The sequence below is a fragment of the Arvicanthis niloticus genome, chromosome 1 (genome assembly GCF_011762505.2).
Source record: "Arvicanthis niloticus isolate mArvNil1 chromosome 1, mArvNil1.pat.X, whole genome shotgun sequence".
NCBI lineage: Eukaryota > Metazoa > Chordata > Mammalia > Rodentia > Muridae > Arvicanthis > Arvicanthis niloticus.
Window position 1 is genome coordinate 56,981,948 of NC_047658.1, and position 18,185 is coordinate 57,000,132.

Genomic DNA, 18,185 nt, shown 5'->3' on the forward strand with positions numbered 1-18,185 from the left:
TTGTAATTCCTTATTTTGTACACCAAACATATCCATGTGATCACCAAAATAATTACTATGTATTATATCATTATGTGAGTTTCTACCATTCAAAATTGTAGAAAAAAATCCTGGACATAAAGATCTTGCATATTACCTGTATGTTAGTCTGTTGGATCAACCATGTAATAATGTTTCTCAGTGAATTTTTTGATTTCTGAATATTGTTACTTTGGTCTACAAATTAATTCATTTGATACCATTTTTTTACTACAAATTGTATATTATTAATAGATTCCAAGAATAATTATTACCATGTGGATTGTATATATAGGTAACATTTCATAAGAAAAACATATATGGATTTAGAAATACAAGGAAATCTATAAAACATCCTTAAATAGTTTTCAATGTGAGGTGGTATCACAGGGCTTTAGAGGATAAGAATAACAAGGAAAGCTCAAAGGAGGGTGCTTGAATCTCACTCCAACTAACAAATAGAAAATCATTAAATGTGGATGGAGGGAGGGCACTGGGTGAGAAAGGAAATGCAGTGGGGATTAGGGGGATCAGGTGTAGGCACAGATAGGGAGACAGGTACAGGTCAGCAAACAAAACTTGGCAGTAGGAAGGGAGCAGGTATTTCAATAATGTGTCAGATACCTGGGATGGGGGAGGCTCCAAGAAGTCTAGAAGGTTGATTCTAGCTGAGACTCCTGGAAGTGTGGGATTTGGAGCCTAAAATGAGCATCTCCTATAGACAAACAAGACACCCAGTGGATAGCAACCTCAAAATCTTCAACCCATTAGTTGTGTGCTTCAGACCACATTTAAGTGCAGGAACAATGATGTAGCAGAGATTGAGGCAGTAACTAACCAGTGACTGGGCCCCCATAAGATTCATCCCATGGGCAAGAACTAATCCCCAAAACTACTTAAGCTACTGTATTATGTGTGTAGCAAGAAACCAAGCATAATTATTCTCTAAGATACTCCACTCAGCGACTGAGAGAAACAAAAACATAGAACCATAGCTAAACCTTGGACACAGCTCTGGTGTCGTCTGAAAACTTATGGGAAGTATTTAGAGACCCAAACAACTCATGGCCTCCAGAAAAAGTCCAAAAGAGACAACTAACCTGGACACTTGGAAAATCGCAGAGATGAATTATCAACTAATGATCACACGTGGGCTGGAAATAAGGTACCTGCACATACGTAGCAAAAGTGCACTATGGAATTCATGAATATCTGCAAGCCCTAGAGCAGCTGCTGTCCCTGACTCTGTTACTTGCCTGTGCAACCTGTTCCCATGACTGGGCCCCTTCTCTGGCCACAAGTACCTGGTTCTTCAGTGAGTTGATGTCAATGTGATTTGGCACCCAGGGCGAGGGGTTCCCCACTTCCCAGAGTAGAAGGAGAGGGAAGAATCTTGGGAGCTGTCATGTGTGGTGAGTAATCAGAGGGGATGCTGTATCCAGGATGTAAATTCAATGAATACATTCATGGAAAAATGAATGATTTACCTTAACTTTTATTCCCAGGAAGAAAGCATTATGAAAACTAAAATTCAAGCAAAGAAGAAAAACTCAAAAAGAACATTACTGCACCTAAAAACAGATACCATAACATGTGTGCTTGTGGTTTTTTAAATTTCCTTATACAATAATTATCTTTAAATCAATTACTTGAAAGTCCTTGATAAAACGAATAAAGGTTTTGTGCCACTATTACTCTTTCATCCAATAATATGAAGATTTCTTAACTTGAAGATATTTTATGACTTATATTGTAATGTTGAATCCTCATGACTGAAGATGTAAATGGGCCTCTAATATAACATAATATTGTTATTTAGCTATGTGGTCATAGTAACATATGCCTTTTGAAGTAGTAATGTTTATGTCTGAGACATAGGTTTTTATCAAACTTAGTCACAAAAACCCATTAATATCATGCACAGAAGTCAATTGAGAAATGCAAAATGGTTTATTGTACTGAGAGTAACAGACTAGGTGATCCAACTTAAATAGAAGAGCTAATAAAATTCCCTCATCATCAAGACTTAGGTAAATTATTCGAATAGGAGGCAGAAGATATTAAGAGCCAGTGAGTAAGCAGAGCTCTGAAAATTTATTTTTATAATTTTATTTTCCACTTGATATTCTGATTACCAACCAAAATTTATAAAACACTAAAAAGTGCTAATCCTAGCATACACTCAGGAGATCCTCTTTGGGACCCTCAAGCATACTATAAGCTATAGGCAGTAAAAATGTCTATGAGACAAAAACTCATTCTTTTATTTTTCATTTTAAAAGAACGTTTGTTTAGCTTACTAATTTTTTAATAATTTAATTTTGGTGAGAAATAAATATCAAGTTTTAATTCATTCCACCTTATATTGATATTTATGTACTTAAATAAAAAAGAGCACTTTGTTCAGTATTAGACCCTAAAATGCAAACTAACTTATGATAAATTAATACATTAACACAATCTTTTTAATATAAGACAAAAAGATTTGAGGACTTTTGACATACACATGTTGTATTTAATGTTCTAAATATATGCAACTTGTTTTTTTTTTAATTTTTATTGGATATTTTATTTATTCACATTTCAAAAGTTATCCCCTTTTCTGGTTTCTCCTCTGGAACGCCCCATTCTATTCTCCCTTTCCTCACTTCTATGAGGGTGCTCACCACCTACCCAACCATTTTTGCATCCCTGCTCTGGCATTCCTCTACACAAGGACATTGAGCAGTCATAGAACCAAGGGCCTATTCTCTCACTGATGTCTGACAGGGCCATTCTCTGCTGCATATGCAGCTGGAATCATTGGTCATAGCATGTATACGTTTTGATTAATGGTTTAGTTCCTGGGAGTGCTAGGGCATCTGGTTGGTTTTCATTCTTGTTCTTCCTATGGGGTTGCAAACCTCTTCAGAGCCTTCAGTCCTTTCTTTAACTCCTCCATTGTGGACCCTGTGTAAGGTCCACTGGATGGCTGTGAGCATCTGCAACTGTATTTGTCATGTTCTGGCAGAGCCTCTCAGGAGACAGCTATATCAGGCTCCTGTCAGTATGTACTTCTTGGTATTCATAAGTATCTGGGTTTGGTGATTGTATATGGGATGTATCCCTAGGTGAAGCAGTCTTTGGATGGCCTTTCCTTTAGTCTCTGCTCCATACTTTGTCTACATATTAGATCCCATGAATATTTTTTCCCTTTTCTAAAAAGTACTGAAATACTCACACTTTGGTCTTTCTTTTTCTTGAGCATCATGTGGTCATGATTTTATCTTGGGTATTCCAAGCAATTGGGAAAATAAACACTTATCATTGAGTGCATACCATGTATGTTCTTTTTTGATTGGACTACCTCAATCAGGATGATATTTTCGAGCTCCATCCATTTGCCTAAGAATTTCATGAAGTCATAGTTTTAATAGGTGAGTAGTAGTCCATTATATAAATGTACCACATTTTCTATATCCATTCATCTGTTGAAGGACATCTGGGTTGTTTTCAGCTTCTGGATATTATGAATAATACTGTTATGAGCTTAGTTAGACATGTATCCTTAATATACATTGGGGCATCTTTTGGGTATATACCCAGGAGTGGTATTGCTAGGTCCACAGGTGGTGTTAGTATTCTGTCTAAACTCTACCTCCACAGTTACCTGGCAACAGCCAGGTAAGCTCTTCCCCACAGTTACCTGGCAACCACCAGGTAGGCCTGACCCACTATAAAAGGGTCTGCCTGCCCCCTCCTCACTCTCTTAATCTCTTACTCTCTTACCCTCTCTCTCTTACCCTTTTGCCTCTCTGTCCCCTCCCCCCTTCCTCTCTCTCCACGTGGTCATGGCTGGCCTCTACTTATCTTCTTTCATCCTTTCACCTTCTTCTCCCCACCTTTGCCCTATCTCCTGAATAAACCTCCTCCCCCTTGGAACCGTGTGGTCTGGAGTGGTCTGTTCTGAACTGCGGTCGGATTTCTAACAACTAACAGGTAGTACTATGTCCAATGTTTTGAGGAACTGCCCTACTTATTTCCAAAGTTGTTGTACCATCTTGTAATCGTAAAACAATTGAGGAGTGTTCTTCTTTCTCCACATCCTTGCCAACATCTGCTGATATCCTTCATAACAGTAACAAAGAATATGAAGTACCTTTGTTTGACTATACTCAAGTAAGTGAGAGATCTGTATGACAAAAACTTCAAGACTATGAAGAAAAAAAATCAAAGAAGATCACACAAGATGGAATAATCTCCTATGCTCATGGATTGCAGGGTTAATATAGTTAAAATGGCCATGTTGCCTAAAGCAATCTACAGATTCAGTGCAATCCCCATTAAAAACAATTCTTTGTAAAGTGTAGTTTGGTGAAATGATCAGTAGTCTATGTTTTGTTGTCACTTACCAGCATATGGTTCAGAGGTTACTTATGGGGGCAGAAATAACTCACTAACCCCAAGCCCATCATGGGTGAAACAACACAAATCTGGGAGTCTGGAGTAAACTGCACAAACCTCAGGATGATGAAAAGGTTAAAGAGAAAGTTTCCATTCCAAAAACCCTTTGATGTAAAGTTCTTCCAGGCAGCTTTTATGTTTCTCCAAGGAAGGTGTCATGGTTTTGGAGTCTTCATTTCACCTGTTCTTCGAGAGTTTTTTTTGTATCTAAAATTTTTTTTGGCTTGTTTTAATTTTGTCTGAGTGGGAATTTAGAAATCTCAAATTAAACTCTTATACAGTACTCCACCCTTTACTCTGCTTCTCACATTTCTTATTCCTCTACTTCTTCAATAATCCCTGAGTCATCATATGAGTATTTTAGATGTCCGAGAATGGTTAAGAAATAGGCTACCATAAACCCAGTAACAAACACATGACTTCAGGGTTTTCACCAATGATTACAAATTGTGGCTGAAATCATTAACATTTAAGTGTATGTGCAAACAGTTTCACAGTCATATCATATCAACTTAGAAAAAACACAGAATTGGCTTTCAGGGTCACAGGCATTTGCTCTGGCTTAGATCAACAGGCTTAAAATCCCATTTTATGAATGGGCCTTGAATTCTATTGGAAAAGTGGTCTTGGTTTAGTCATGATAAACAACCAACTATTGCACAAGCAGGCATAACCTGTCTATTATATTTGTAGTTCAGCATGTAGGCTCAATCAAGCAAGAATGTTGGAGATAGTTCACCAGCAGCATTCTGCCTCCTCCCCTACCTAATGTTAAAGCAAGCCACCATGACTGTTTTCAGTCTAGTCACAGCTTAATTTCTTCACATCTTACAGTCAAAGCATGCAATTGCAGGGCCTTTAGGCATATGGTGTAAAGCTCAGCTGGGGTCAGGGTGTATTTTTGTAGAAGTACAAAGGCAGAGGGTATGACTTTTGTTTTAGGAGATATTTAGGGTTGTGCAATAGTAATTAAAGGTTCACTTATCTACGTCTAAGTTATTTTGCTACTGTGGCTGACCTGCCTTTTGGGTTCTTCTGAGGCCATATTACAGGCTCTGGCATTTAGTACCTCATCCTAAAACAGCAGGAGATTAAGTAAAGGCATGATTGCTAGAGCCTTTTTTCTTTTGTGCAGGTGGCTCTGGTGTGCCAGTCTAGGAGGAACTTTGTAGCAATGAATTCCTATTGAGCCAGGAGAAGAGAATAACCATGGCAGAAGGAAAAAAATTTACAGAAGCAAATAAATATGAATTACATTCCTATAACGCATTCACACAAACATTTAAACTTTTCCATTCAAAACATTTGGGTCCGCTTTGCATACATTCTCACAATTACATACTTGCAGATACATCCATACTTACACAAGCATTTGAAGCAAAAGACCAAGCAAGTGTGCAGAAAAAACTCACTATTTCTAACTAAAAAATGAGCTCCAATCTTTATTGTATAAAGAAAGCAAAAGATTCCACGATGTTAATGCTAAATGAATTAAACGCAAATTTGTAGTAGGAAAGCTTTGATCCTTTTAATAAGACTAAGCCATGAGTGAATTGGGCAGTTTTCCTTCTGTTTCCTTTTTGTGGATCAGTTTGAAGACTATTGGTATTATGTCTTCTTTGAAGGTATGCTTTGAGCTTTAGTAATGTTTCTCTTATGAATGTGGGTACCTTTGCATTTGGATTGAAAGTTCTTCTTGATGAATGTAAAATGTCTTTCCTTATTGTTTTTGATAACTTTTGGTTGAAAGTTGATTTTATTTGATATCAGAATGGCTACTCCAGCATGTTTCTTGGGACCATTTGCTTGGAAAATTGTTTTACAGCACTTTACTCTGAGGTAGTATCTGTCTTTGACACTGAGATGCTTTTCCTGTGTGTAGCAAAATGCTGGGTCTTATTTATGTATCCAGTGTGGTAGTGTATGTCTTTGTATTGGGGAATTGAGTCCAGTGATGTTAAGAGATATTAAGGATTAGTGATTGTTGATTTCTGCTATTTTTGATGTTCTTTTTTATTTGAATGGCTATATTCTTTTGGATTTGTTGAAAAAATTTCTTGCTTTTTCTAGGGTGTAGTGTCTGTCTGTGTGTTTGCGTTTTTCATCTATTATCCTTTGTGGGGCTGGATTTGTGGAAAGATATTGTGTAAATTTGGCTTTGTCTTAGAATATCTTGGTTTCTCCACTATGGTAGTTGAGAATTTTACTGGGCATAGTAGCCTGGGCTGGCATTTTTGTTCTCTTAGGGTCTGTATGACATCTGCCTAAAATCTTCTAGCTTTCATAGTCTCTGGTGAGAAGTCTGGTATAATTCTGATAGGTCTGTTGTTATATGTTATGTTACCTGTTTTTTTTTATAGTTTTTAATTTTTTTGTTGTTTTGTGCATTTGGCATTTTGATTATTATGTGACAGGAGAAATCTTTTTCTGATCCAGTTTATTTGGGGTTCTGTAGGCTTCTTGTATGTACAAGGGTATTTCTTTCTTTAGGTTAGGGAAGTTTTCTTCTATAATTTTGTTGAAGATATTTACTGGCCCTTAAAGTTGGGAATCTTCACTTTCTTCTATACCAATTAGGTTTGTTCTTCCCATTGTGACCTGGATTTCCTGGATATTTTGGTTTAGGAGCTTTATGCATTTTGTAGTTTCTTTTACTGTTGTGTTAATGTTTGCTATGGTATCTTCTACATCTGAGATTCTCACTTCTATCTCTTTTGTTGGTGATACTTGCATTTATGACTCCTGATCTCTTTCCTGGGATTTTCTATCTCAGGAAAATCTCAGGACTGTTGTCCCCCTCTGTGATTTCTTTAATATATTTATTTCCATTTTTAGGTCCTGAATGGTTTTGTTCAATACCTTTACACCTGTTTGGTTGTGTTTTCTTGTAATTATTTAAAGGTTTTTTTTTTCCTCTTTATGGAATTCAACCCGTTTACTTGTGTTCTCCTGTATTTCTTTAAGGGAGTTATTTATGTCCCACTTAAAGTCCTCTATCATTACCATAAGATGTGATTTTAAATCAGATTTTTTCTTTTCTGTTGTGTTGGGGTATCCATGGCTCACTGTGGTGGAAGAACTGTGTTCTGATAATGCCAAGTAACCTTGGTTGTTATTGCTTATATTCTTGCCCTTGCCTCTTGCCATCTGGTTATCTCTTATGTTAGCTGGTTTTGCTGTCTCAGATTGTGTCTGCACTCCTGGGAGACCAGCTCTTTACTGGTGATATTTGCATATAAAACACTATGGCACAGGATCATCTCTGGCACAGATGGAAACTGGAAGGATCCTGTCCTGTTTCTGTTTTTGCTGAAGTCCAACTTTAATTCAATTTAATTTAATTCTGTTAAGATACAAGGCATTGGCACTCCCCTTCCACCTCTCTCCCAGATCTGAGGCCTGGCACAGACCCCTGCCCGGTCTGCTCCTTTGTGGTCACAGGATTCCTCCTGAGACAGCCTGGAGGGTCCACTCAACCCAGAGCGGATTCCTCCTGAGACATCCTGTAAGGTCTACTCAACCCAGAGTGGCAGAGGTATCACTGAACCCAGAGTTGCAGAGGAACAACTGAACTCAGAGTGACAGACAACATATCCCTAGACATCCTAGAGAAGCCACTACACTCAGAACAGTGGACACCTTATCCTGAGTCATCCTAGAGGAGACACTGCACCCAGAACAGCAGACACCTAGGTGGTCTGCTATCTTGGAGACACCGTATCCTTAATCATTCTAGAGGTACCACTGTACTCAGAGCAGGTGGAGAAGATCACAGAGACATCTGGACCCCAAGGAGATCAGGCACAAGAAAGATAACTGGAAAGGCAGGCTTCAGTCAGAGATATCAAGTAGCACTAAAGTTAACCAGATGGCAAAAGGCAAGCACAAGAATGTAAGCAACAAAATCCAAAGTTACATGGCATCATCAGAACCTAGTTCCCCCATCATAGCAAGCCCTGAACACCCCATCACACCAAAAAAGCAGGATTCAGGATTAGAATCATTTCTCATGATGATGATAGAGGACTTTTTTTGTTTGTTTTGTTTTGTGTTTTTGTTTTTGTTTTCGAGACAGGGTTTCTCTGTGTAGCCCTGGCTGCCCTGGAACTCACTCTGTAGACCAGGCCAGTCTCGAACTCAGAAATCCGCCTACCTCTGCCTCCCAAGTGCTGGGATTAAAGGCGTGTGCCATCACTGCCCCGCAATAGAGGACTTTAAGAAGGACATAAATAACACTCTCAAAGAATTTAAGGAGAACACAGGTAGACAGAGAGAAGCCCTTAAAGAGGAAACACAAAAATCCTTTAACGAATTGCAAGAAAACACAACCAAACAGGTGAAGAAATTAAACAAAACCATCCAAGATCTGAAAATGGAAGTAGAAACAATTAAAAAAGGGGGGGGGGGAGACTACCCTGGAGATAGAAAACCTAGGAAAAAGATCAGGAGTCATAGACACAAGTATCAAACAACAGAATACAAGAGATAGAACAGAGAATCTTATGTGCAGAAGATACCATGGAAAACATTGATACAACTGTCAAAGAAAATACAAAATACAAAAAGCTACTAACGCAAAACATACAGGAAATCCAAGTCATAATGAGAAGGTCAAACCTAAGGATAATAGGTATAGATGAGGGGGAAGACTCCTAACTTAAAGGACCAGTAAATACCTTCAACAAAATTATAGAGAAAAACTTTCCTAACCTACAGAAAGAGATGTCCATAAATATACAAGAAGCCTACAGAACTCCAAATAGTTTAGACCAGAAAAGAAATACCTCTTGCCACAAAATAATCAAAACATCAAATGTACAAAACAAAGAAAAAATACTAAAAGAAGTAAGGGGGAAAGGTAAAGTAACATATAAAGGCAGACCTATAAGAATTACACCAGACTTCTCACCAGAGATTATAAAAGCTAGAAGATCCTGGACTGATATCATACAGACCCCAGAGAACACAAATGCCAGCCCAGACTACTATACCCAGCAAAACTCTCAATCAATATTGATGGTGAAACCAAAATATTCCATGACAAAACCAAATTTACACAATATCTTACTATAAATCCAGTACTTCAAAGGATAATTGGTGAAAAACTCCAACACAAGGAGGGAAACTACAACCTAGGAAAAACAAGAAAACAATCTTCCAACAACCCTAAAAGAAGATAGCTATACAAACATAACTCCACTGCCAATAACAAAAATAACAGGAAAAAAACATTCATTTTTACCTTAATATCTCTTAATATCAATGGATTCAATTCTCCAATAAAAAGACATAGACTAACAGACTGGATACATAAACATGACCTAACATTTTGCTGCATACAGGAAACTCACCTTTGTGAAAAAGACAGACACTACCTCAGAGTAAAAGGTTGGAAAACAATCTTCCAAGCAAATGGTCCCAAGAAACAAGCTGGAGTAGCGATTCTAATATCAAGTAAAATTACTTTTCAACCAAAAGTAATCAAAAAAGATAAAGAAGGATACTTCATATTCATCAAAGGAAAAATGTACCAAGAGGAACTCGCAATTCTGAACATATATGCCCCAAATGCAAGTGCAACCAAATACATAAAAAAAAAAAAAGTTTACTGAAGCTTAAAGTATGCATTGCACCTCACATAATAATAGTGGGAGATTTCAACACCCCACTCTCAGCAATTGAAAGATCATGAAAACAAAAATTAAACCGAGACACAATGAAACTAACAGAAGTTATGAACCAATTGGACTTAAGTGACATCTATAGAACATTTCATCCTAAAGCAAAAGAATATACCTTTTTCTCAGCACCTCATGGTACCTTCTCCAAAATAGACCATATAATTGGTCACAAAACAGTCCTCAACAGATACAAAAAGATTGAAATAATCCCTTGTACCCTATCAGACCACTATGGACTAAGACTTGTCTTTGACTTGGACAAAAACAACAGAAAGCCAACATACACGTGAAAACTGAACAATGCTCTACTCAATGATAACTTCGTCAAGGAAGAAATAAAGAAAGAAATTAAAGACTTTATAGATTTAAATGAAAATGAGGACACATCATATCAAAATTTGTGGGACTCCATGAAAGCAGTACTAAGAGGAAAAATTATAGTGCTAATTGCCCACAGAAAGAAAATGGAAAGAACGTACATTAATAAATTGACAGCACACCCGAAAGAGTTAGAACAAAAAGAAGCTAATATACCCAAGAGGAGTAGATGGCAGGAAATAATCAAACTCAGGGCTGAAATCAACCAAGTTGAAACAAAAAGAACTATACAAAATATCAACAAAACCAGGAGCTGGTTCTTTGAGAAAATCAACAAGATACATAAACCCTTAGCCAAACTAAACAAAGGGCACAGAGACAGTATCCAAATTAATAAAATCAGAACCAAAAAGGGAGACATAACAACAGAAATTGAGGAAATTAAAAAAATCATCAGATCCTACTACAAAGGCCTATACAAAAAAAATTGGAAAATCTGGATGAAATGGACAATTTTTTAGACAAAATTCTAGATACCAAAATTAAATCAGGAGCAGATAAACCATCTAAACAGTCCTATAAACCCTAAAGAAATAGAACAAGTCATTAACAGTCTCCCAACCAAAAAAAGTCCAGAACCAGATGGTTTTAGTGCAGAATTCTATCAGACCTTCAAGGAAGGCCTAATACCAATTCTCTTCAAGCTATTCCATCGAATAGAAACAGAAGGAAAAATACCCAATTCATTCTATGAAGCTACCATTATGCTCATACCTAAACCACAGAAAGACCCAACAAAGAAAGAGAACTACAGACGAATATCTCTTATGAATATTGATGCAAAAATACTCAATAAAATTCTCGCAAACTGAATCAACAACACATCAAAACAATTATCTATCATGATGAAGTAGGCTTTATCCCAGGAATGCAGGGATGGTTTAATATCCGGAAATCCATCAATGTAATCCACTACATAAATAAATTCAGAGAAAAAAAAACCTACATGATCATCTCACTAGATGTTGAGAAGCATTTGACAAAATTCAACATCCCTTCATGTTAAAAGTCTTGGAAAAATCAGGAATTCAAGACCCATACCTAAACATAGTAAAAGCAATATACAGCAAGCCAGTAGCCAACATCAAACTAAGTGGAAAGAAACTTGAAGCAATCCCACTAAGATTAGGGACTAGACCAGGCTGCCCACTCTCACCTTACCTATTTAATATAGTACTGGAAGTCCTAACTAGAGCAATTAGACAACAAAAAGAAGTCAAAGTGATACAAATAGGAGAGGAAGAAGTCAAATTTTCACTATTTGCGGATGATAAGATAGTATACTTGAGTGACCCTAAAACTTTCACCAGAGAACTCCTAAACCTGATAAACAACTTTAGCAAAGTGGCTGGATATAAAATCAACTCAAACAAATCAGTAGCCTTCCTCTACTCAAAGGATAAACAGGCTGAGAAAGAAATTAGGGAAATGATACTCTTTACAATAGCCACAAATAATATGAAATATCTTGAAGTGAATCTAACCAAGCAAGTGAAAGATCTGTATGACAAGAACTTCAAGTGTCTGAAGACAGAAATCCAAGAAGATCTCAGAAGATGGAAAGATATCCCATGCTCCTGGATTGGCAGGATTAACTTAGTAAAAATGGCCATCTTGCTAAAAGCAATCTATAGATTCAATGCAATCCCCATCAAAATTCCAAATCAATTCTTCATAGAGATAGAAAGAGCAATTTACAAATTCATTTGGAATAACAAAAAAAAAAAAAAAAAAAAAACAGGATAACCAGAACCATTCTCAACAATAAAAGAACTTCTGGGGGAATCACCATCCTTGACCTCAAACTGTACTACAGAGCAGTAGTGATAAAAACTGCATGGTATTGGTACAGAGACAGGCAGGAAGATCAATAGGATAGAATTGAAGATTCAGAAATGAACCCACACACCTATGGTCACTTGATCTTTGACAAAGGAGGTAAAACCATCCAGTGGAAAAAGGTCAGTATTTTCAACCAATGGTGCTGGCTCAACTTGAGGTCAGCATGTAGAAAAATGCAAATCAATCCATTCTTATTCCCTTGTACAAAGCTCATGTCCAAGCGGATAAAGGACCTTCACATAAAACCAGATATGCTGAAACTAATAGAAAAGAAAGTGGGGAAGACCTTCAAATACCTAGGCACCGGGGAAAAGTTCCTGAACAGAACACCAATGGCTTATGCTCTAAGAGCAAGAATTGACAAATGGGACCTCATCAAATTGCAAAGCTTCTGTAAAGCAAAGGACACTGTCAATAAAACAAAATGGCAACCAACAGATTGGGAAAAGATCATTACCAATCCTACATCCAATAGAGGGCTAATATCAAATATATACAAAGAACTCAAGAAGTTAGATGCCAGACAACAAAAGAACCCCATTAAAAATGGGGTACAGAGCTAAACAAAGAATTCTCAACTGAGAAAACTAGAATGGCTGAGAAGCACCTTAAGAAATGCTCAACATCCTTAGTCATCAGGGAAATGCAAATCAAAACAACCCTGAGATATCACCTCACACCAGTAAGAATGGCTGAGATCAAAAACTCAGATGATAGTAGATGCTGGCGAGGATGTGGAGAAAGAGGAATACTCCTCCTTTGTTGGTGGGGTTGCAAGCTGGTACAACCACTCTGGAAATCAGTCTGGCAGTTCCTCAGAAAATTGAACATAACACTACCTGAGGACCCACCTATACCACTCCTGTGCATATATCCAGAAAATGCTCCAACATATAACAAGGACATATGGTCCACTATGTTCATAGCAGCCTTATTTATAACAGCCAGAAGCTGAAAAGACCCCAGATGCTCTTCAACAGAGGAATGGATACAAAAAATGGGGGACATTTACACAATGGAATATTATTCAGCTATTAAAAATAATGAATTCGAGAAATTCTTAGGTAAATGTATGGAACTAGAAAATATCATCCTGAGTGAGGTAACCCAACCACAAAAGAACACACATGGTATTTACTCACTGATAAGCAGATATTAGCCCAAAAGTTTGAAACAACTAAGATTCAACTACCAGATGACATGAAGCTCATGAAGAAGGAACAAGTATGGATGCCTAGGTCTTACTTAGAAGGAGTATAACAAAATACCCAAGGGATCAAATATGGAGACAAAGTGTGGGTCAAAAACTGAAGGGGAGGCTGTTTGGAGACCATTCCACCTGGGTATTTATCCCATGTGCAGTCACCACAAATAGACGCTGATATGGATGACAGGAAGTGCATGCTGACAGGAGCCTGATAGGGCTGTCTATTTAGAGGTCCTCCAGAGTTTGACATACCCAGAGGCAGATACTCACAGCTAACCATTGATCTGATCAAGGGTTCCCAATGGAGAAGTTAGAAGACTGAAGGAGCCGAAAGGGTTGGTGGCCCCACGAGGAGAGCAACAATACCAACCAGCCAGAGCTCCCCAGGGTCTAAATCACCAGCCTAGGAGCACATAGGGAGGGACACATGACTCCATCTGTATATGTAGGGGAGGATGGCCTTGTTGGGCATAGGTGAGAAAGAAGATCTTTGGTCCCATGAAGGCTGAACACTGAGTGGGAGGGAATCTGTGGGTGGGAAGGTGGGATTGGAGGGTAGGTTGGGGCACACCCTCATAGAAGCAGGAGGAGGGGGGATGGAATAAGGAGCTACTGGGTGGTGGGGGGAATGGGGTAAGGGGATAAAATTTTGAAATGTAAATATAATATCCAATAAAAAGAAGAAGGGAAAAAGATATAAGGCATTATTTTAATTTTCTTCTGCCTTTTGAGGCTTCCTTAGTGACTGACTATATTTTCAGCTTTTGAGAAGGATACGTGAGGTGCTGAGAAGAAGGTATATTCTTTTATGTTTGGGTAAAATATTCATTTTAAATTATTTTATTTATTTACATTTCAACTGTTATCCCCCTTTCTGCCCACCCCACAAGTCCCCAGTCACATTCACTATCAACTTTTCCTTTATAAGTTTGATCCCTCACCTACCCACTCACTGCTACCTGTACTCTCTACCACCTCCTTTCTCTGGGAATCAAGCCTCCACACAGCAAAGCACCTCCACTCCCACTGTGGCTAGACAAGGTAGTCCTCTTGTACGTATGTAGCAGGGGACACAGACTAGTCCATGTATGCTCTTTGGTTGGTCATTTAGACCTTTGGATCCCTGAGGTGTCTGGTGAGTAGATAGTTTTGTTCTTCCTATGGGGTTGCAATATCCTTCAGCTCCTTCAGCCCTTCCTCTATTTCTTTCATAGAGGTCTCTGAGCTTAGTCCAATCTTAGGCTATAATTAACTGCATCTGCCTCAGTCAGTTGTTAATAGAGCCTCTCAGAGAATAGCTATATCAATCTCTAGTCTGCAAGCAAAATATGGCATCAGCAATAGTTTCAAGGTTTGATGCCTGTGTATGCAATGAATCTCAAGTTTGGGCGATCACTTTATGGCCTTTTGATTAATCTCTACTTCAATTTTGTCCCTGAATTTTTTTTATACAGGCTCAATTCTGGGTCAAAAATTTTGAAAATGTGTAGGTGGTACCATCTTTCATCTGGTGGCCATGTCTCTTTACTGGTGGTGGTTCCATTTCCCTACTATTTCTTTTTTTTCCCCCCACTGGTATCTTTTTAATAGAACGACATAGCAGATTTCTTAAATAATTTACAAAGAGAAGAAACTGCTTTCGAACAGTGTTCCCCTCCCTGCACACCATAGTGCCCCCACATGGAGCTTAGAAGTAGGCTCCATGAGCCAAGGCTTGCAAATATCTCCTCTCTTCCTGTGGGGTTCTGGGGGTGGGGAGTAGCAGTGAAAGTAGGTCCTCCAGAATCTCTGCCCTGGGAATACAGGGGGAGGGTTCGTGAGATGACTCCTACAGGGCCTTGGTACTAGTTTCAAGACTCAGAACTATCTAGCATCCTCTGGTACATTCCTAATATGGATGGACAACTGAGGCTGGAGAGCCGGATGAGTGTGCCTAAATCCAAGAGTCCACTGGGGGAACATGGGCAGTTCCTGTCACCTCTTCAAGGTCTTCCTAAATCACTCTCAGGCTGTGGCCAGTGGTTATTAGTGGGCCCAGATATGGCTGAAGTAGATGGGTTCTGGATCTCATGTTAGTCAAGTCCTTGTTAGCAGTGGCCTGGGATGCTGATAAACCCAATGCCGCCTCCAGGAAGTTCATGGGTTGGGTGGCATGGACATCCTGGTGGCTTAGTGGCTGGGCAGAGCCGGCTTCCTGTAGAATGCTTGCTTGCTGTCCTCATTCCCAGATAAGGGAGACGGTCGGTCATGTCACTACTCTTCAGCCTTGATGGCTTTGTCCAGCTTTTGAGACAGCTTCTGAAGACGCTGGATTCCAGCTTCCACAGGTTCTAGGTCGCTGCCAGACTCACTGGGAGAGCAGAGAGGTTCTCTGGAGGAACAGGGGCTCCGAAGGGCAGCCTCCCTCCTTAGCCGCTGACGACGATGGGCGTGTGGACCCATCTGGCCAGAGAGGCGAGGATGTCCCCCAATTCTAGCATCCCGGTTGGACCTGCATAGCCGAGTATTCTTCTGGCTCAGACTGGGTGGTGGTGACCCTTTGTCTTTCTGGGCTCCTCGCTTCCTCCTCACTTTCACCTGTGTCTCCATCAGCCACTTGGTGCCACTTTGACAGGACTCCTGGATCCTCTGGGACATGACACCCAAGGCGCTTTTGGCTGAGCGAGCTGCAGCCTGAAGACCTTGCTGCTCTGGCTCTGGACTTTCCAGGCGTTTCCAGGAGGGGCCATTGCCAAGGTTCAGGCTGACCGCTCTCAGTGGCAGCCTCCTTTGGAACTGTCTGCATAGGGAGCTCAAGGGACGGGTCTCCAGATGACCCCCAGCAGATCGGGTCACCTCCTTTTCTAGCAGTTCCTCCTTTAGGAGTGATCGTCTGCGCACGGAGGTCCTCATGCCCTGCCACTGAGACGCCATGTGCTTGGTCCAGTTTCTTCTGGCCGCTAGATCCTCCCGGCTTGATACCCGGATCAGAAGACACCCTCTTCTAGCCCACTGCCGCTGATTTTCTTCTCTACTATTTCAAATTTCTTTTAAGGTCGTCCCCATTGGGTCCTGGGAACCTCTTATATTCCCTGGTGTCTGGAATGGTAAACATAGGAACAAAAGAGATTTAAATTTAAGTTGCTATCCTTGTGTTAAAAGTTGAATGATGTGAACATTTAATTTGATTTAGCTTATACGCTATAGAATCATTTGAAACTGTATGTATTTTCTAAATAATTTATTTATTCACATTACATCCCAATCCCAACCTCCTCTTCTTTCCCATTACCCCCTCAAAAACAAACAAAGATGGAGTATCCGTTCTATTATTTAACAAAATAGACTTTCCAAAAAAATTAATCAAAAGAGATAGAGAAAGGCCTTCATATTCATCACAGGGAAATCTAACAAGATGGTATATCAGTTCTGAACATTTATGTCCCCAATGAAATGGATTGCACATTTGTAATAGGAACATGCTAAAGCTTAAATTGTACACTGAACACACCCATTAATAATGGAAGGCTTCAATATCCCTCACTCATCCATTGTGAGGTAATCCAGAAACAATAAATAGAGAAGTAAAGAAACTAATCAAAATTATGAGTCAAATGGACCTAACACATTTTTATTGAATGTTTCACCCATTTCTTTAAGTGATTTTGGGGCTTTTGAGACACCTAACTGAGATTTCTCTGTTTATCTTTGTAGCCCACCCCCTCTTTTTTTGAGTTGGGTTATTTAATTTTCTGGAGGCTAACTTCTTGAGTGCTTTATAAATTTTGGATATTAGCCTTCTATTGAATGGAGAGTTAATGACAATCTTTTCCCAATCTGTATGTTGCTGTTTTGTCTTATTGAGAGTGTCCTTTGCTTTACAGAAGATTTTCAGACACATTTGCAAACTTTTAAACTTAAAGGCTTAGCCACTGGTAATCTCTTTCTCTCTCTTTCTTTTTATGGCTTTGGTTTCATTGTCAAAGATCAAGTTTCCATACATGTGTGGGTTTATTTCTGATTCTTTGATTGTATTCCATTGATCGATCTCTCTCTCTCTGTACCAATCAAAACTGTGCAGTTTTTTTTTTTTTTTTTTTTTTTTTTTTTTTTTTTTTTTTTTCACTACTGTTCTGTAGTACAGCTTGTGGTCAGGGATGGTGATTCCTCCAGAAGTTCTTTTAATGTTGAGAGTTTGAGAATTGCTTTTGGTATTCCATTATGTTTTTTCCATATAAAGTTGAAGTTGAGAATTACTCTTCCCAGCTCTGTGAAAAACTGAGTTGGAATTTTAATGAAGATTGCATTGAATTTGTGGATTGCTTTTGTTATAATAGCTATTATGCCCTTAAAGAAATGTTCAACATCATTAGTCATCAAGGAAATGCAAATGCAAATGACACTGAGATTCCACCTTGCACAAATCTGAATGGCTAAGATCAAAATCTCAGGCAAAGCAGTTGGTGTAAAGGATGTGGAGAGAGAGAGGAACACTCCTACATTCCTGGTGGGATTGCACACTGAAACAATCACTCTAGCAATCAATCTAGAAAATTACAATTAGATCTACCTGAAGACCCAGCTATACCATTACTGGGCATATACCGAAAATATACACGACCATATCACAAGGACAC

At 38.9% G+C, this 18,185-nt stretch overlaps 1 pseudogene; it reads right to left on the reverse strand.

The window, feature by feature from the left end:
* Positions 1-15,822: 15,822 nt before the first annotated feature.
* On the reverse strand, positions 15,823-16,482 carry LOC117707045 (protein PIMREG pseudogene; annotated as a pseudogene).
* Between the last annotated feature and the right edge of the window lie 1,703 nt (positions 16,483-18,185).